General features: G+C 43.9%; 1 protein-coding gene across 2 annotated transcripts in view; it reads right to left on the reverse strand.

Annotated features, from left to right (window-relative positions):
• CPQ (carboxypeptidase Q) overlaps positions 1 to 18,537 on the reverse strand; it is a 257,650-nt gene extending 239,113 nt beyond the window's left edge. The window contains exon 1 of one of the 2 annotated variants that reach the window (XM_075920338.1): positions 18,137 to 18,537. The gene's annotated coding sequence lies outside the window, so the exon portion shown is untranslated. The remainder of the gene's footprint in view (positions 1 to 18,136) is intronic. The other variant, XM_006123927.4, reaches the window with a different exon arrangement.
• Positions 18,538 to 20,785: the final 2,248 nt, after the last annotated feature.

Consider the following 20,785-nt stretch of genomic DNA (forward strand, 5'->3'; position numbering starts at 1 on the left):
TTTTACCTTAGGACAGTATAATCTGAACCATGGAAAAGGATGTGATCAAGTGAAGGCTGGAGTTTTGGGGACTCAAAAGGCGAGAAGAATTTACACTTAAGAGGCAAAGGGATCAATGACTGAGAAATCAAATTCTGAGCTAGTCATGGGTGGTGAGTGAAGGTAGGGCTGGGGGAAGCAAGTCTCCAGCTTTGTCTCCAACCCCGCCCCTTCTGTCAAGGCCCTGCCTGCCCCCAGGAGCCAAGCCGCTCTTCCCTCCTTTTCCCCCCACACAGCACCACGGGGAGGGAGAAGGGCACATGTCCTCAACCTCCCTGGCCCCAGAGCACGGGCAGGGTGGATGGTGTGTGACCTGAGCCTCTCCAGCCCTGGAGCACGGGGAAAGTGGGTGGCCCCAGCCTCCCTAGCCCTGGAGCATGGGGAAGGCAGGCGCTTGGAGGCAGCAACACTCCATCCCACAGGCATACTGGGGGCGGAGTGTGGGTGGGGCCAGGCTGGCAGTTTGGGAAGGGAATGCCTTCCCTCGCCTAGCATACCAGCAACCCATGGAGCTAGTTACATTGCTTCATGTCATGGGGCGTCCTAGTACCCAGGACACCCCTTGTTGTCCCTTGCCAAATGGGGCCCCTAGTGTCAGGGCTAGTTTCGCCTTGTGGGATTTAGTCCCAGATCTGGTTTCTCCTCTATTGGGGCAAAACGGCCTCTTTGGCCTAGTCGCCAACCTAGTCCTCCCTAGTAGGGTATATACAGCCTCTCGGACCCAGTGACAAATCTGGCCCACCCTTATTAGGGTATATACAGCCTCGCTGGCCCAGTCACTAACACCACTCCCTCCTCCGGGTACGGGCGACCTTGAAGGCCTGGCTCACTGGTAGGCCTCCCGACGGACCTGGGTGCTGGGTTTCCATGAGGCGGGAGCAGAAGGGGGACCCGGGCCCTCCCGCTCCACCGGGTCCCAGCCCAGGGCCCTGTTGGCAACGATAGTGCATGCGGCCTGCTCAGCGGGGGTTCCACCCGAGGTCAATCCCTCACCCTGGGCTCCTTCCTACTGTCCCTGGCCATTCTTCCGGTCTCGGGCCATGGCACGGCAAGTTGGGGCCTTGTAGCAGTCCTCCCGAGCCAGGGCTGTCGCTGCAGCTCTGGCTGCAGCGGTGGCTGCTGCTCCTGGGGCTGCTGCGGTAGCTGATCAGGCACTCCAAACTGAGCTCTTCCCCTCTCGCAGTCCACCCCATCTGCCCTGTGTAGCCCTGTTTTATCCCAGAGCAGCTGGAGCATGCCCAGTAAACTACAGGGGGTGTGGCCTCCCTTACCCTGCAAGTTGAGTTCATCCCTTCCTGTCTAGTGCAGGGGAGACTCACCCCTTCACATTCATCATTCAGCCACACTGAAAAAAAGGTCAAACAAAATGTCTTGGATTTGCTAGTTAAGATGTATTCCTGCAGCTCTGATGCCAAAGGTTTTGATTTCAAGGATTCCACTCTAAGACTAGCAGAGCAAATCTGGCTGAATAAAGAGAAACCTACATGCCAAGATAAAGTGAAAACAGGAACTGTTATCTATGAAGCACCTGATGAACAAATCTCACCTGGATAATGCAAGATTCTGAGGCTGAGGGCTAATATTGGGATCTTATCAAGTTTCCTCAACAGCAGTCAATATGGGAATATCACTTTATCAGTCAGACCCCTGCACAAGCTGATCTGCTAACTGTGTGGACTTATGGAAGCTGAATACAAACAGTTTGCCAAACTGTGCAACAACAGTTACAAAGGCATTTCTTGGAGCTCCTCCAAGGAGCATTCCAGCAGAGAGGCCGTTGCTGAAGATATGTACACTCAATAGTGCTACCTACTTTTGCTAGAAAATGCCAAGATTCTCTTAAATGCAATTTGCCAGTAGCTATATTTTAGTGCTAAGGGAGAGTATTTTCTACTAAAGCTTTTCACCAAAAGTACTGGACAAGTGAAGTACTGCAAATGGAAAGGGCTTACATTTCTTTTTTGTTTTTAAGAAAGTGCTAATATGTATTATTCAGTGGACCAAGTTATATCCTGGTGTAACTCTACTGACGTCAATGAAATTATACAGGTGGATAATTTGACCTAATAGTCAAAGCACTCTTATATGGCACAGCTGTTAAAAACATACTCTTGAAATACACTGCATCTTTCTAAGGCCACGATCCCACAATGTATTTCAGCAGCTACTTACTTTTGCTCCCAGGAGTATAAATCACTGAAGTCAATAGAACAAGAACTATGTCATTTGTAATTGCTTTGAAGGAACGTCAAGTGATTTTTGGCTGCCTCACTTGAGCTACACAGACTGATTTTTAGAACAGTGATGCAGCCACGGTTCCAATGAATCTATAAGAGCTGAAGATTATTCAGCATCTCTGAAAAGTATTAGATTTCAACACAATGCTAAGCAAACTTTACAGATCAAAATATTAGTTTATCTGATCATTTTCATTATTCTACTACAATTGCTACCTTCTTTTAGGCATTGAAATTTCAGGGGGAAAAACAGGTGTGTAAATGCAACCGACTATGCAACACTGAAAAGTTGGCTGATTCCTGGTTGAAAATATGGCTGGACTTATTGGAAAAACTAGTATTTGGTCTTTGCTTCTTTGTCATAAGATATGCAATTAGGCTTCTCTTTACAACCCCGTCAACGAGTGGTGGATTGACAAGCACCAACTGTACAAAAAGAACATAATTTAAATTAATTTCCTATTGTGTTAGAGATCTCCTCTCCAGCAACTACATACAAGCTTGTTAATAAGCATTATGAATTTTTAAAACTATATGAATTTCAGTTGTGTGTGCTAGCAGTTGTGAGATTTATGATAGGGCAGAACGCTGCTATGTGAGCAACATATTCTGATATAGATATACTAACACTAATATCAGATTCAGTGTATCATATTGGGCCAATGTGCTCCTTTGTGTTGTACTGAAACATTACATAATAAAGGAAAGTTTTAAAAAAGCTAGATGGAAGAACTGGAGAGCAGATATTGTACTGAAAAGAATCACTCACCATCTTCTACTATATGTTTGAGAGTTAGACTCAATCACAAGCTGTCTATGCATTTGTTCAAGAACTCCTCCTAAATGGTAAGAGCTAGGACCACCAAATTGGCCTGCAGCTTCATCTTATCATAACTTAAAAGAAAGGTAAGAGTTTAGTTGTGCAATGGAGGGGAATGTGCATGAAGGCCTCTCCCCTGCACACCACCCTGATTCATATGGGAACATACAGAAAAGAGACAATCACTAGGCAAGAGAATGGGGCTGGCTGGGGGTGCATTCCCCCACTTCAGGACTGCCCCAGCCCCAAGCCTCCTACTTCCCCCAAACATCCTTTAGAGAAGCTGAGAGAGGCTGCAGCTCTCCCCTTCATTAGTATGGGGATATTGTTGGTTGCGCCACTTCATAAGGGAGTGAGGGGAAAAGTGCACAGTTTTCTGCATTCCTCAATCTGGTTGGGAAACACAGGGGGCAAATTAATCTAAACCTGCTCCAGTTTAGAGGTTAGTGGGGGACATGCACCACCCCCCAGCTGTTCCCATTGGAGAGATGCTTCTCACCTGCCCCCAACCTTCTGTTGTAGTGAGAGAAGGCCAGAGCTGTCCACTTTCCAAGGGGCAACCTGCAAACGGAACCTCTCATTCTCAACCCCACCCCAGAGCAATGATTTAAATGAAGAAAAACAAAATCTAACTAACTGAGTTAAGAACCAGAGCAATGCCAGATAAATCTTCTAGTAAAATATATATATATATTTAAGATAGTTCTTCGCTCATTTGAAGAAACAAGATTGTGACATGGCACATCCCATATTTTGTATGGAAATGGGTTTTGAATATGAAATATGCATAACTGAAATATACTTTATGCAAAAATGGAGCAAATAACCTATCATTCAAGATCTTGAAATCTGCTGAACGTGTGTGTATGTGCATGGATCATTCTTCTATGTGAAATTAGAAATATAAAGTGTAAACCTGTTTATTAATCTAGATCTTCAAGTGAAAGCCATTATTGTACATAAGGAGCTTAATGATCCAGTGCTCAAGACAAGTATCAATAAATAATCATGGTTTTCCAGTAAGCCTAAACAGTGGTTGGTCCTACAAAGACATGTGACCATGCCACCTGGTGGTGAAATCCATCTTGAATTTGGTATTTTTCCAAAGTGATGGAGGAATGCGACAAAAACTTCCTGCCCTGGAAAAGCCATTCAAGAAATGGGAAACAAACTATGATGGTCTTCAGCTGGCTTTACAGACTGCTCTCCACCCCAAAAGGATACACGAAAGTACCTAGAAGCAAAAGTACTTTAACAACAGGGGTAGAGATGAGCTGCTGGACCAAGTTAAGAAAAAACAGCTGTGGTCTGAAAAAGACTTCACTGAAATAAAAACTAAGGTGAGAAACTATGATATGTAACAATTTCTCTTAGTGTATTAGGCTTAGCTGGCACGGTTTGTTTTATTTGAGCTTAGTATCTTACTTTGATCGGTCTTATCACTTGCAACTAGGGATGCTAAATTGCGTTTAATCAGCTAATTGAGTTGTCGATGAAATTTCCATCGACTACTCAATTAGTCGATAACAGGGGGAAACTGCAGAGCTGTAGCGGGGTTAGCTTCCGGCCCCAGGAGCTGACTCTGCTGCAGCTCTGCCTTTTAAATATATTAAGAGCTGCCAAGAAGGAAGAGATGCAGCAGGCGGTCCAAGCGCGAGCTGGGAATCAGTTGTCCCGGCTCGCACCCAGCCCCAGAAGCTGCGCCTCGACTTTTTAAATGTTTTAAGAGCTTGGCTCTTAATATCAGGTAACTGCACTTTTACTCCCCCTTTGTGGTCCATCAAGAGCACCCACTTTAGGCTCTCAACTGTCTCTTCTCTTGGACAGAAACCCATGTCTCACTCTCTCCTGACTGGGGTTTTAAGACTGCACTGTTCCCTAGAAAATGATATGTCTCCAAAAAGTCACACTGCCCGAATAGGCCTGCATCTACACTCTGTGTACTCTCCAATGACCAGTGTGTGGCCTACAGTTAAAAGCTACTATCCAGCCATTTCTGAATAAGCACATTTATTCTTCAGGTAAAAGAAAGTGCATAGAAAAGCCTTCTTGCTTGCTAAAAGAGCTACCAGAGGGCACACATCAGTCTCAGAGGGCCCTAGTAAGTCAAGTCCTTTGGATTGGGATCCCTCCTTGGGCAAAGCTCCACTCCATTTCCTAGATCAAAAAAAGGCCCCAAATCAATTAAACTCAGGCTCTTGATCCAAAATTCCTTCCTTGTTCTGCTGCTCAGGGTGCGTCTACACAGCAGGATTTAACTTGAAATAAGCTACACAAATGGAGCTACATCAATTGCGTAGCTTACAATAATTCCTCATTTAACACTACAGATATGTTTCAGAAAATGATTGTGGTAAGTGAAAACGTGTTATGCAGGGTCAATTTTACCATTGAAAATAATGGAAAAGGTGGGGGTTGTGTTTCAAGTGGTGGTGTCTGTTGGGATCGGGACATAAGGTTGGGAGAGAAAGGGGACTGGGTTACAGCAGGGAGGGGAGGTGTTTGTCTCTGGGGAAGGGAAGAGGAGAAGAGGGGGATTGGGTTGGGAGTATGCCCCTGCGATGGGTCTGCCGAGATCCGCACTGCGTCCAGCAAGGGGGGTCACCAGGGAACGGTGCGGCAAGCAGCAAACCCTCCGCCGCTTTGCAGGGAGGCAGGGGAAGCCCCGTGCAGCCGCTGGCAACAGACTGGCTGGGAAAATCGTGTTATTCCGGGTATAGTCATGTAATTCAAAAAACATTCCCTAAAAAAAAAAAATCATGCTATCACGAAAACGTGTTAAGCCAACACGTGTTAAATGAGAAATTACTGTATTTCCAAATAGCTTATTTCAAAATTACAAAATTACACAGCAGGCAGTTAAGTTATTTAGAAATAATGCTTGTTATTTTGAAATAATGTTGGTGTGTAGAAATACCCTGAGAATCCATTATGAAACCATATATGTGAGCCTTTGCAGGGGCTATTATCAGGAACCAAGGCCCACAGCACAACCAGCTCTGGTTAACCTAACAAGCAGAGCTGGCCTGCAGTTGGCTGCTTGAGTGTCCTTCCACAACTACTAGACATGACTGTCCATGCCCCAGTCATGTGACAAGCAGTACGTCTCAAGAGGTGTTAGAATCTGAATGAATTTGCCTAATAACCCCCCACTGTTCTTAGTTTCTCGGCAATTAGTAGTAACCCTACCTCACTGAGTAGAACACAAGCATACATAAACAATTCATTTAAATCAATGGACCCCAAAGGTAGATATTGAAACCCCATGAAGTGTCACAATTCCTTCCATATAGAGCAGTGGTCCCCAACCTTATTGTGGCCAATAGCACATTCATGTTTTCAGAAGAGTGTGGCGGGCGCCAACAATTTTTCAAGGCTTATTTTGTATTTGTACATTAAATAATATAGAATCATAGAATCATAGAATAATAGAACTGGAAGGGACCTCGAGAGGTCATCGAGTCCAGCCCCCCGCCCTCAAGGCAGGATCAAGCTCCGTCTACACCATCCCTGACAGATGTCTATCTAACCTGTTCTTAAATATCTCCAGAGAGGGAGATTCCACCACCTCCCTTGGCAATTTATTCCAATATTTGACCACCCTGACAGTTAGGAATTTTTTCCTAATGTCCAATCTAAACCTCCCCTGCTGCACTTTAAGCCCATTACTCCTTGTCCTGTCCTCAGAAACCAAGAGGAACAAATTTTCGCCTTCCTCCTTGTGACACCCTTTTAGATATTTGAAAACCGCTATCATGTCCCCCCTTAATCTTCTTTTTTCCAAACTAAACAAGCCCAGTTCATGAAGCCTGGCTTCATAGGTCATGTTCTCTAAACCTTTAATCATTCTTGTCGCTCTTCTCTGTACCCTTTCCAATTTCTCCACATCTTTCTTGAAATGTGGCGCCCAGAACTGGACACAGTACTCCAGCTGAGGCCTAACTAGTGCAGAATAGAGCGGCAGAATGACTTCACGAGTTTTGCTTACAACACACCTGTTGATACAACCTAGAATCATATTTGCTTTTTTTGCAACAGCATCACACTGTTGACTCATATTCAACTTGTGGTCCACTATGACCCCTAGATCCCTTTCCGCCATGCTCCTTCCTAGACAGTCGCTTCCCATCTTGTATGTATGGAACTGATTGTTCCTTCCTAAGTGGAGCACTCTGCATTTCTCCTTATTAAACCTCATCCTGTTTACCTCTGACCATTTCTCTAACTTGCTAAGGTCATTTTGAATTATGTCCCTATCCTCCAAAGAAGTTGCAACCCCACCCAGTTTGGTATCATCTGCAAACTTAATAAGCGTACTCTCTATCCCAATATCTACATCATTGATGAAGATATTGAATAGTACGGGTCCCAAAACAGACCCTTGAGGAACTCCACTTGTTATCCCTTTCCAGCAGGATTTAGAACCGTTAACAACAACTCTCTGACTACGGTTATCCAGCCAATTATGCACCCACCTTATCGTGGCCCTATCTAAGTTATATTTGCCTAGTTTATCAATAAGAATATCATGCGAGACCGTATCAAATGCCTTACTAAAGTCTAGGTATATGACATCCACCGCTTCTCCCTTATCCACAAGGCTCGTTATCTTTTCAAAGAAAGCTATCAGATTAGTTTGGCATGACTTGTTCTTCACAAACCCATGCTGGCTATTCCCTATCACTTTATTACTTTCCAAGTGTTTGCATACGATTTCCTTAATTACCTGCTCCATTATCTTCCCTGGGACAGACGTTAAACTGACCGGTCTATAATTTCCTGGGTTGTTCTTATTCCCCTTTTTATAGATGGGCACAATATTTGCCCTTTTCCAGTCTTCTGGAATCTCCCCTGTCTGCCATGATTTTTCAAAGATCATAGCTAAAGGCTCAGATACCTCCTCTATCAGCTCCTTGAGTATCCTGGGATGCATTTCATCAGGAAAAACATCATATTTAATATTACATAATATATTAATCCATAAGATAAAAAAGGTAATTTTACATGTAAAAGGTATTAATTAAATTATTTGGCAATTATTCGCCCTCCCCCTTTGGAGAAAAAACAGAAAAAAGCCGTCAAATGCGCAAATTGAAGGCTATTTTCATATTAAATGTGAATTGGGTAAATTTGATAGAAACTTAATTTAGTTGGATAATTTTTATTTTAATTATATTGTAATTCATTTTTAAACAAAATTCTGCATTAATAAAAAGGAGGGAATGTCCAAATGTTGAGCAATAAAAGCATCCTCCCCCTCCCAAAAAAATCATGGAACCTTAAAATCTCACACTCCCCATCCCCACCATCTGCTGCCATGTCTCCTCCCCTCACTCCATCAGCTCCCCTGGTGCCTGCTGCCCCCCAACCTCTCACCTTCCTCTGCTGTCCTGACTCCTGCCCTTCTCACTGACCTCAGCACTCCTGAGACCTGCCCCCCTCCACCAGCCCTTCTCTCCTGTGTCCACTCCTCCAGTAGCCCCACTCTGATCATGTGAACTACCCCCGCTCCTAACACCTTCCTCTACAGACCTGCCCTGACTCTCTCCTCTGGTGCTCGTCCCTCCCCTGCAGGTATCTGCCCTTCTGCTTCACCCCCAGAATCCCCTGGCACCTGCACCTTGCCTTACCCCTGCACCCTCCTAGTGCCTCCCCCTTCCCTCACTGCCCCTGCCCCCTTTGCCCTCTTTTTCCCTAATGCCCACCCCCCACCACTCTCTGCCCCCATTCTCCTCATGCCCCTGTGCCCTCACATGATTTGCTCCATCCCTGCCTTCCTCATGCTCACCCCTTCTTTGAAGCCTTATCCCAGCATCTCCTCCTCCCTCTCTAGCCCCCAATGCCCTTACCCTCTCCTCTCCCAGCATCACTCTGTCCCCCCTCCCCCCCACTGACACCTCCCCTCCTGCCCTTTTCCTCATTGTCTCCACTTGGCCCCTTGGCATTTGTCTCTCCTCCACGCTGTCCCTTGGTGCCTTCCCCTTTCTTCTCCTGACATGCCCCCCTCCCCTCAGCACAAGCCCCTTCCTCTCCCACCCCTTCCCCTTATTCTTCTCCCACCCCCACCTTCTGCCTTCCAGTTTGAGTCTGTGATTGGGTCCGGCCCCAGCTGCTTCTGTGACCCCAGACCACGTGCCGGGCCTGGAGCTGGGCTATGTGGTTTTAAAATTTAAAGTCCCGGGCCGTGATGTCACAGCACGCCGGGCGTCTCCCCTCTCAGCTGTTGTGCGGGCGTTTGAACACACTGCGCATGTGCTCCCTCAGGTGTCTTGCAAACCAGCGTCTCCCCTCTCAGCTGTTGTGCGGTGGCATGCACTCCCTCCGATAGTCTCGTGTGCACCCCACTTTGGAGACCACTATTTTAAAATGCCCGCGGGCACGACATTAGGGACCCCTGATATAGAGGTTACATAGAATCCCAGCCCTCAATAATACAGGAGGCCCCAGACATGCAACCGCCCACACTTACAAAAATGGTTGTAAGTGCGGAAGGGGTCAAAACCCCCCGACTTACGTCTTCAGCCCTCATTTACAACAGCGCACGGCACCTATCGTAAATGAGGGCTCGAGTTACGATGCCCCTGACTTGCGATGCTTTCCCAGGAATGGATCGCATCACAAGTTGGGGGCCTCCTGTACATAAACTAAATACAGTAAGGTCTTTCAAGAACATTGCACTGAATGCTATATGTCACAACTGGAAAATGAAGTAACACTGTTAATATTTGATTGACATTTGGTAGAGACAGATTAGCCTTTTACAAGTCAAAGGCTTTTGACTCGATTCTTAAATTCCTGAGTTATGTAATTCCTCTTCTGCAATTTTTTTTTAAAGTTCAATTTTCATATTCTAAGTAAGGTTGTAAAATGAAATTATTTTGTTCCAAGCTTTAACACTATTTTTATATTTTTTCTAGTAAGAAAAATCTTCAAAGCAATTATTTTTACATGCAACTACATCTCATTATATATCCTAGTAACAAACCTCTGTAAATCTTTGCTATGTGAGAGAGCCAATATTCCTTGAGAACAATGAAGTAATGTAATATTAAAAATTAAGTCTAAGCATTACTTACTTTCAAATATGACGCTTTTGTGCTATATCAAATTACACAGCTTGAAAGCACTAAAAAAAAGTAGGGGCCAGGAGTGAGGGGAGGAGCACAAAGAATTATTGATAAATGAATGGCTATTAGGCATAGTGTAACACATATACAATTACTATGAATCTCTGGTAACAGACTGGGAAAGTTGAATTATAAATCAGACCCCTATCTAGAGTAATCCTAATGTAACCATATAACCGTACATAGATTTAAACAGAGTTAAGACTCCAAGATATCTAATAGAGAATCTTCTTTATTTATTGCTTAGTACACAGTAGCACAAGCCAGGAGAAGTAACTAAATTAGCATTTTTACAAGTTAAAATCTCACTTATGTAGTAGACACACAAGATATTTCATTCAACAATGCAGCATTTATGCAAATCACTTCAAGTGCTACATTAGTATGTCACACATACTATATTGTGTGCTGAAATTGTAAACCAATAAAATGCTGCTCTAGTGGATTACCTACAGAGATAAATGCAAAATGTATTGTTTTGGCAATTTCATCCTACTTCCTATTGCCCTTGACTGGTGCCCTGTTGCACAAGGCTTACAAAATACTTGACAAATACCATGTTCTGTCTCTCTACATATATGGTACCAAATAAGTCTCATTTATTGGTACCACATATGTAGCACAGATTAACAGCTATAATCCCCCCCAAAATTAGCTTTAATCTATTTAGGAAGAGAATTTTCCAAAAATTCTAATAATAATCACCAGGGCATGGCTAATTTTGTAAACTATGAAACAATCTTCTCTCAGTAGACTCATTGATTGAACTTCATGATACTTTAAAAAAATGAAATCAGTCCTTACAAATCTTCACAATTTCCTTGTCCCAGCTGCCGAATTATCCATTTGTTTTTTCATGGTTTTAACAGACGTCTTGAATTTGATAATACAAAGGGTGGCATTGTACTTGGGTCATAAACATTAGGGGAGGATACTGCACTTGGCAAGTCAAAGCTGACTATAGGATTACACATGCCCTTGAGCTTTTATATATTTTAAAACACTAGTGACAGCACTAACGGTTGTGAACGTATATATAGAAAGCCCTCTCTCACTCCCCAAATACATGCTAACCCTTTTCCTGTCTCTTCAGTAACACACATGTTCTACCATTAAGCATGACCAGTTATACTACTCAAGATAAATGAAGTTAAACCAAGTACAACAGGAAAGAAAACAGCAAGGGGGGGAAATTCATCCCTATGCCTGAGTGCTGCTCCAGAGCTTCAGCTGTCTTTAACATACCCTCTTAGGTATTTCCAGTTACTAGAGTTCACTTTAATCAGAGTTCCAGGCTTGTTGATCTATGATCATTAAGGGAATAAAAGTTTTAGGCTCAATTCCCTCAGGTCACTCCATTCTCTACGTAGTTACACGTGAGTGGAGATTCTCAGAAATTGTTCATCTGCTTACAGGAAACTGGAGCCATGTATCAGTCCCCACCCCAGTAGTAAGTCATTTGGCATGTGAGACCTCTACTGCAGAGGAATAGAGAGACTTTTTGGATAACAACATGCAGGAAAATGCAACCTCTACCGTGCCATCATCAAACCCAAATAACGTAGCTTCCATTGTGGATTTGTTTGTTTCTTACTGAGGTAAGAGTTTGGATGACCAAAAGTGGAGTAAAAATCCAAGAAAAGGAGAGGTGATGCTGGAAAGTTGGGAGAAACATTCATTCAATGGTGAAGAAGATGACAGGGAGTCTGTTAGTGAGCAAAATTCCACGTAAGCTTCTTCTCCTGCTGGTGTTTGCTAAAATGAAAATGAATGACAACTTGAGGTGCAATTGATAAGCGATTCTGAGGACACCTGGCTATAGGCATCTGCCTATCCACTGTCTGAGAGAAACCTGTTTACCCAGTCTCCAGACTTGTTTGGTAAACAAATTTAAGTTCCACATATCCATCGTATTTGTACAGTCTCTTGGGAGTTCACCACACATATCACCCTCCCTTCCCCCCCAAGAATATTACTGTTTAGTAAGCAATGGGCAAGCTGCACAGTTTGTTAGGGTAAGCCACTACTGGGCAGCCAAACACATTGTTAGCCTTGAGTCCACAGTACAGCCACCTGCTGTTCCCACTGCTCATGGTTTGCTGTTCCTGACCAATGGGAGCTACAGGAAGAGACAGCCAGGAAGTTCCTGCAGTTGCGAGTAAGGGAAGTTGAAAGGAGTGTTTCTCCCTTCGATCTTCTTCTATGGGGCCGCCCCAGAAAATCAATGTAAAATGTGTCAACTCCAACTACACAAGTCATGTAGCTGAAGTTGCATATCTTACACTGATTTTCTCCATCTGTGTAGACCTGGCCTTTGTTGGTCTTTGATTGTTGATAAATACCATCTTGATCTTATTGGTAGGAAATATCTGCTGGCACAAAAGGAACAGGAGATGACACTGGTTTAGAAACAAACAGAACACCCTCCAGTCAGCATTAAGTTTGTCAGGTAATGGCTTCTTCAAATTCTCAGTATGTCTGTGTCACAGGTGATATAGCTTGAATTTTCAAGGTGGCTTGCCTGGATTGGGCCCCCGAGGCTCAGGGCTCTCTCCCAGCATGTGGCTGTAGCAAACAAACTCTACTAGCCTAGGCCCCTGCTAGACACAGTGCGCATTATTGATCAAAGAGTTCCTAATTCTAGAATTAATCTACTGATTTAACCTCAGGATCAGTAGAAGAGGATTCACTTGGTATGTTTGTTTTTAAATCTGCCTTACTTTAAAAAAAATGCCGTATGATCTGGATTAAAAAATCATTATAAATGATATGATACTTCTCAAAATCAAAAGTTTAAATCTTACACTAAGTTGCTCAAGCAGCAAGACTGGAAGCATAAAACACTTTCTGCAAATCATAAGAGAGTCTGAATACCATTAGGAAAAAAACCTCAACATTTTCAAAACATGTCAGGGAGTTGCCAGGTGAGAGAAGTATCCAGGGCTTGCTCACTTGAAAATACAAAATTAACCCATCACATCTACACACCAATCCTTATTTGATGCTACTGTCCATGCTGAAACACTCTGACAAAAACAGACCTGCCTGGAGCTACAAGAGAAGAATGAAGGTAAAAATCAAATACAATTTCTGGCCTTTGAAGAAAAAGATATTTCCATTGGTGCCAAAAACTTCCATTAAATATATTTTTAACTTATCGAAATAGATTTGTTAATTTTCTCTTTTTGAAAATGTCTGTAATAATCACAACATCTTAGGCTTAAACCTCTAAATATGTGTCTTTTTCTAAACCCCTATGCATGAAATGCTCCCCAAACTGGTTCATTAAGCCATCCTTCTTCCTGTCCCCACTAAGGCTTCCTTCATAATGCCCACAAAGAGTGAACAAACAAATCATTAAAATCAAAATCTCGTGTTCCTTCCTCTAGCCTTCCTAGGGCATTTCATCCTTCCATCTGGGCGGCCCTTCTGCACCCAACCTCGACTCTGCACCCTCTCCATAGAAAAGTGCAGCCCTTGACCACTTACCAAAATCTTGGAGTGGCCCCCCACCAAAAATTATTGCCCGCCCCTGGCTTAGACACTGGTTACCTTTTCCAGGCCTGAGGAAAAGCTCAGTGATGCTTGAAAGCTTGTCTCTTTCTCTATAGAAGCAGGCCCAATAAAAAAATACTACTGTGCCTACATTGTCTCTCTTAACACTCCATCTGTGATAGGACAGTAGAAAATTTAAAAATGACTATTTGCCAATTGTTACCAGTTACCCCATAAGCTTTCTATTCTAAATACAGGAGAAAACTGTATGACATCTGATACCTGTTTTTAAACATTGACATTTTAATGGAGACCATCACCCATTTAAAAAAATAAGGCCTAATTTTTCAAAACCAACTAATGATTCCGTCTTCCAATTTTTGGGTGTTCAAGCAGAGACACCTTAATTGGGACCTCATTTTAGAAAATACTGAGCACTGGCCCTGTGAGGAAGAGGACATTTTTTTTAAAAAAATCCTCTTTTAAGTTATGGCACCCAAAAATCGCTAGTCACTTTTTACAAATTTTACCTCTACATTTTCAATGGACATGAAAGCGCAAAAAGGATTTATTCCTTGTGGGGAGAGGAATAACTCTACCAGCAAAAGCCCTCTGGTTCTGTTGATTTTCTTGCACAAAAATACACTTGAAGTATGGACACTCCGTCGGTTTTTGCGCAAAAACCTTGTAGTGTAGACATAGCCTCTCATTATAAGGAATTTCAACTTTAGGAAGTTTTCCTTCATCAAGAAGCTAGAGTTTAGAACAATACAGAGGAGGTAGTTAAGATTTTATCGCATCCATTAGGAAGAAAACATAGCCAACTTCAGGTCACCTTTAAAAAGTTTTCTACTGAATTTCACATTTTGAGATTCCTCCATGTTCACAGAAACAAATATCTAACATTACTGAAAAACAGTGTGTGACAGACAAGAATGCATGTGTAGGCCACACAGCACCTTCTATTATTTATTACATCTGAGGATTCTAATGACTTGGTCCTTTTTACAAGTGAGATATTTTCCTCCTACAGCTGTCACTTCTTTAGTGTGCTATCACCCTCCTCCTTCAACCTCTCGCAATTGGAGGGAAAGGCATAAATGACCAGACCCACCTTTCAACTTTCACACAAAGAAAGTAAAAGCTTTACTAGTCTCTGGAGCAGAAATGAATAAATGAATCCCTAGTGCATCTATGTGCTTGGGTAATTATATCAAGAATAAACTTGGTCTTATAAGTTACTTTCTATACTGATTTGTTTTGATTTTATTAAAGAATGCAACATGCAAAATTATACTATAAACCAAATCAGAGGAATTCACATGTGCTCTAATGACAGATATCTCCCAAGTATGATCAATGTTAGGCTGTTTCTTCCCAGCCCACATTTGTAATTTCTTTTTGTCTGTTTTGCTACGTTATTTGTATTCCATTAACAATAGTTTGAATGCCAAGGAACAAGGCTAGGCAATCCAGAGATTTAGTATGAATTTGCAAACTTCTACTGGCCAAGACCTGCTCCATGGTGCCATCTGCCCCCACTTATGCTGCTGCCTCTATCAGGCAGGGAGGGCAACTTCAGTCGGCGCTGCTGCCTCTGACACGGAGGCAGCAGTGTGGGGTGGCAGCAGCCCCTATCCATGGGGAGTCAGAGCTCCCTGTGGACACAGGCAGCTCCAGCATCCCCTGGAGAGGGGCTGCTGTCACCCCCACACTGCTGCCTCCATATCAGAGGCATCAGCACAGACTGGCATGTAGCCAGTCTGTGTGGGGAGCTAATTTTTAAACTGGCTCCCCTGGCAGATCAGTTCCTGCCTGCCACCCCACAATGCTGCCTCTGAAACAGGCAGCAGCATGGGGTGGCAGGGGCTCCCTGGGAGTGGGGCCAGAGTGCACTGGCTGCCAGCCCCACCCCCACGGCCTAAGATGTCATAGTTATACAACTATTCAATTACATGATATCTAATATCTCTAATAAAAAGTATTTCTGAAGAGCATGAGACAGCAAACGGCCACATGAATGAGTTCAAATAAGAACTTATTCTAACAGAATACCACCCAAGAAAAATCTGGCCCACCTAGTTCATCTTAGCTTTAAGCCTTATGAATCTTTTGTGACTGAAGGAGAGGAGTACATGCTGGACAAGTGTATTAGTAAGTCCTCCATTCCAACACATGATCATACTAAAATTGCATGTTACACAAGTGCTATAACATAGAATACATTCCTGAATACATTTGTAGAGACACAAATCTCAGGGTACATCTACACAGCAACATTATTTTGAAATAACTAGCATTATTTCAAAATAACTTAGCCCGTGTCTACACAGCAGGCCATTATTAGAAATAATGTTTTAATACTGTCAAGCTGGAAGACTTCTTACTCTAAATCCTGTAACCCTCATTGTATGAGGAGTAAGGGAAGTCAGAGGAAGAGTGCTCTATTTTGAAATAAGTGCAGTGTAGACATTTCCAATTTCAAAATAAACTACGTAATTGACATAGCTTATTTCAAGTTATGCAGATTGAGCTAAGCCCTGCTGTGTAGATGCACCCTCAATGTGTTAAAAGGAAATTAAAGATGTGGGAAAGTGGGTGTGAAACACATTCACTTTCCCTTTGCAGAAGATCTGTATTTTATTATAACATGCAGGCAAATCAGACCTGACTTTCAGAGGTATTAGACATTCACAATTCCAGGTGAAATCAATGGAAACTGCACATGTTCCGTACCTTTGAAAAATCAGGCCCATTGTAACCAGACACTGGTAAAGTTGCTTTTCTTTTTCCAAAAGTGCTACTCATTTTGCATGCCTGTTTTTGGGTGGCCAAATAAAGATACTTTGGGCCTGATTTTCAGAAGTATTATTCACAGCTCCTGTTAATTTCAACTTACATTATGGATGGACCTACGCACTTAGAAAAATGTGAAAATCCTTTCGGGACCATTGCATTAAAAATAAATTAAAAATTTAAAAAATCCACAGTAGTTGCATTTCAAAATTTTGTCCTTGATATCTTTCAAAGATGTATGAATGGGCTCTGCTTTCCAACTACCCTGTAGCTTATATTTTGCTTCTCAAAAGACACAACCATTGATTTTCCAATTACTGTCCTGGAAGTACAAAAAGTATCAGAACTGTATAAGGCCTTCTTAGAACAGCATGGATCACTCTGTATCACTCACAGGTTTTGAATCATACTATTTTGTGCATTTATATCCAAGGGGCAGGCTGATCTTATCTTTCCACTATCCTGATGTACATGTCTCTCTTCTTCATTCTTCTCTTCTTCATTCTATTCTTGTCTCTCTTTTGCAAAAGGAAATCTTTTGGTATGGTAGCAGACTCCTGAAGTGAAATGGAGCCCAGCACTCCAGTTCCAGTCTGAGCAGCACTATAAACTGAAAATGTGGCTATGGCACAAGTGCTAGGAGAGATCTCCCAGTGTTCTGTGTAAAGCACCTCTGTAAGAGGAGTAGCTAAGAATAGCTTGGTTCACACTAGCACTTTACTGGACCATAATTTGCTGTGCTGGGGAGGGGACCTGTTATACACCTGAACCCAAAAATTCCAGCCCTCTAAAGTACCAGTGTAGACTTTGTCTAAAAGTTGACAGCTTCCTTAAATGCGGGGTTGGTGAGTAGTAGTGAGCACTTGCAGTAGTGAACAGGAATAGTGAGCAATGCAGCCGGCTCAGACTACCTAAAGCAAAAGACAGGAGAGCAGTCTCCTACAAACTTGCCAAGGCCAGAGAGAACAGAAGGTTGTGATGAGAAGCTGCAGGAGACACCTGCTTGCTCTGGAGTCAGAAAGCTGAATCCCGAGGACCAGAGAAGCCTACCCTCTGGGGAATGATAGAGTGGTGAGCTGGAGAGAGGTAGATCCTGGCCTGAAAAGGAAACAAGGTGGAGAACTGCACATGTTCTGTACCTTTGAAAAATCAGGTCCATAGTAACCAGACAGCGGGAATGTTGCTTGCTCGGGGGCAGGGACAGTGGCTGGGGCGAGGCACAGTGAGAGACGGTGGAGTTGCGATGAGCAATGCTAAAACTATATATGGCATATTGGGACTTGAAAGATTGAATGTACCACTGGGACTGTGCTAGGGATAACTGCATCACACCACAAATACAACCAAGCAGGTGCAAGAGGCAACAGAATGGCACAAACTGATCGCACTGGAGTTCGGGGGCCGGTACCATATTTATCACGTGAGCCATAGGCAGGCATGAACCCCCAGGAAAGGGGGCTCCTCGTGCCCGTGCAGGCACCTGTGCACGCTCAGGTAGGCTGGGAGGGCAGTGCTCCCGGCTCAGCACTGGGGCCCGCCCCGACTAGTACCCAGCCCCGGCGTCGCCCCAGGGGCCCGCGCGGCTGGCTCAGCAGAGCAGGAGAGAGAAGCGGCTCACGCACCTTCCCCGGCGGGTCGCAGGGCCCCGAGGCCGCTCGCCCGGACGCGCTGGCTGGGAGAGGAGCCGGCGGCAGCTGCAGGCGGCTTCACCTGCGCTCAGATCAGAGGGAGGCGGGCACTGCAGCTTCCCGCGCCCTGCTGCGCTGCCTCCTCCGCCCGGAGCAGGTCGCTACTAGTCCCGCTGGAGCCGACGTCTGCTGCTGCTTCCTCCTTCTCCTCACCCAGCGGGGCGCGGTCCCTGGCCAGCCGCAGCTCGGCCTCCTCGCGGCAGAACGCTCTTCCCCGGTTCACTTTGTGCCAGGGCTGGCCCGGCAGCTGATAGGCCGACACCTTTGGCTGCCGCCTCAGTTAGGGACGTGAAAACCCCTGCTTGAGCCCCAGCACCTCTCTCATGCTAAACGAAGCGCTGGTCTCCAGGCACTCACTCCCCAGGGGTCACCAGGAGGCAGGGACAATGGGTGTCAAGTGTCCTCTGCCAGGCCTTGGTACCACCCATCTTACTGGTGGCTTCAGGAGTCAGAGGCCTGGGGCTAGCTTGATGCCTGGCGAGGGGGGTCTGCAGCTGGGCTTGCTCAGGGGCAAGGCTGGGCAGCTGGGGGATTTCTGCAGCTGGGGGCAGGAGTTGCACAAAGCTCCAGTATGTAGGGCTTCCTGGAAGGGGGTATCCCCCACCACCACCACGTCAGGAGAAAGTTTAGTCTCTAAAGTATGATTCTGTTGCTTGGGTTGTTACAGATTCTAAAGCCAAACCAGTCTGATCAGCTCTCTGCCCTCCTTCATCACACAAGGCCACAGCTCTGGTCTTCCTGGTCTTGATTGTAAACTTGCCAGTGATGGAGACTCCACCACAACCCTTGGTAATTTGTTCCAAAGGTTAATTACTCTCACTGTTAAAAATGTCTACCTTATTTATGGCTGAAAAGGAGTTGCTGAAATGGACTATTTCAATACTTGTAGTTTCAAAATATCAGTGGACCCCCTACCTCAATGGAGAGTTTTTTCCTTTTAATGGAATAAGACTGTGTCTACATTGGCAAGATTTTGCACAAAAACTTGCTGCCTGTCTACACTGGCCACGAATTCTTGCGCAAGAACACTGACGTTTTAATGTAAAGAATCAGTGCTTCTTGTGCAAGAACTCTGATGCTCCTGCTCAGGAATAAGCCCTCTTGCGCAAGTGTTCTTGCGCAAGAGGCCAGTGTAGACAGGCAACATGAATTTCTTGCGCAAGAAAACCTGATGGCTAAAATGGCCATCAGAGCTTTCTTGCGCAAGAGAGCGTCTACACTGGCACAGATGCTTTTGCACAAAAGCACATGCCAGTGTAGACACTCTCTTGCACAAATACTCTTAACACAAAAACTCTTGCGTTAAAGAGTATTTGCGCAAAATCTTGCCAATGTAAACATAGCCTAAGTGTTTATGTCAAAAGAAGTTGCCTCAGAATTCCCCGTGTGATAGGCTCCTTCTTTTCTTTCTTACCCTCTTTGCAAAATCTTTCAATAATATTAATAGACTATAAGTATTTGATTATTGCCAATGGACTCTGAAGCGTCTGCCTCCCTCTGCCAACCATGAGGTGTAGTAGGGACGTGATAATGTGCATGTTTAAACAGAAATGGTTAACCTTCACAGTGACACACAAGTCCCCCACTTACCACTTGCTGCCTCTGTATCAGAGGCAGAAGCGCAGTGTGTGTGTGTGTGTTTTAAAACAGATTTACTTAAACTGGTGCAACTTTTGTATTTAGACCAGTAGTCCTCATCCAGGAGTTCATGCACCATTGAGGGTATATAGAGGTGTTCTGGATCTTGTTTATACTGCCCTATAAATATTTATATTTCAGTTTTATTTTATAATTATATGAAAGAAAGTAAGCAATTTTCCAGTAATAGCATGCCATGACATTTTGAATTTTCATGTCTGATTTTTGTAAACAAATAATTTTTTAAGTTATGTATTACTTGGTGGTACTTCAGACAAATCAGACTACTGAAGTAGATACAGTAGTCTGGAGAGATTGAAAGCCAATGGTGTAAACAAATTTTTGGAACTCAAACCTAGGCATTGCTGCAGCAAATACTTAGGCACGTGTTTTAACTTAAAGCACAAGTAGTTCCAGTACAATCAGTGAAACTGCCCACGTGTTTAAAGATAAGCACATGCCCAAATGTGTATAAGATCAGAACTTTAGTAAAACATTTTGGGACAGTCTGTTTTCTAACTGTGAAGAACTTTCCTCCACCATCCAACATTGTTCTCTGATTCCCAGATAATCTAGTTGGAATGGGAGTAGCCTCACTAAAGTTGTTTTGAGAAGGGATTTTAAAGAGGAAAAGGTATTACTAAAAATAAGTCACTTCACCTCTGCTAGTCTGGCCCCTCCACCTGGTTATTGTATGTGATTTGTTTGTATTTTTCCATGTTTATGGAATGTTGCACACAATAGGGATGTTAAAATATGTTTATTTTACTAATCGAGTCATTGATAGAATTTTTATCAACAACTCGATTAGTCGATAGGGAAAGTAGCCAGCTCAGTCCCAGCTCACACTGGGACCAAACCCTGTTGCAGCTCTGCAATTTAAAATGTAGTAAGAGCCTAACAGCCTGCCCCCTGACTCCTATGGCATTTTAAATTGCAGAGCAG

The sequence above is a fragment of the Pelodiscus sinensis genome, chromosome 2 (assembly GCF_049634645.1).
Source record: "Pelodiscus sinensis isolate JC-2024 chromosome 2, ASM4963464v1, whole genome shotgun sequence".
Taxonomy (NCBI): Eukaryota; Metazoa; Chordata; order Testudines; family Trionychidae; genus Pelodiscus; species Pelodiscus sinensis.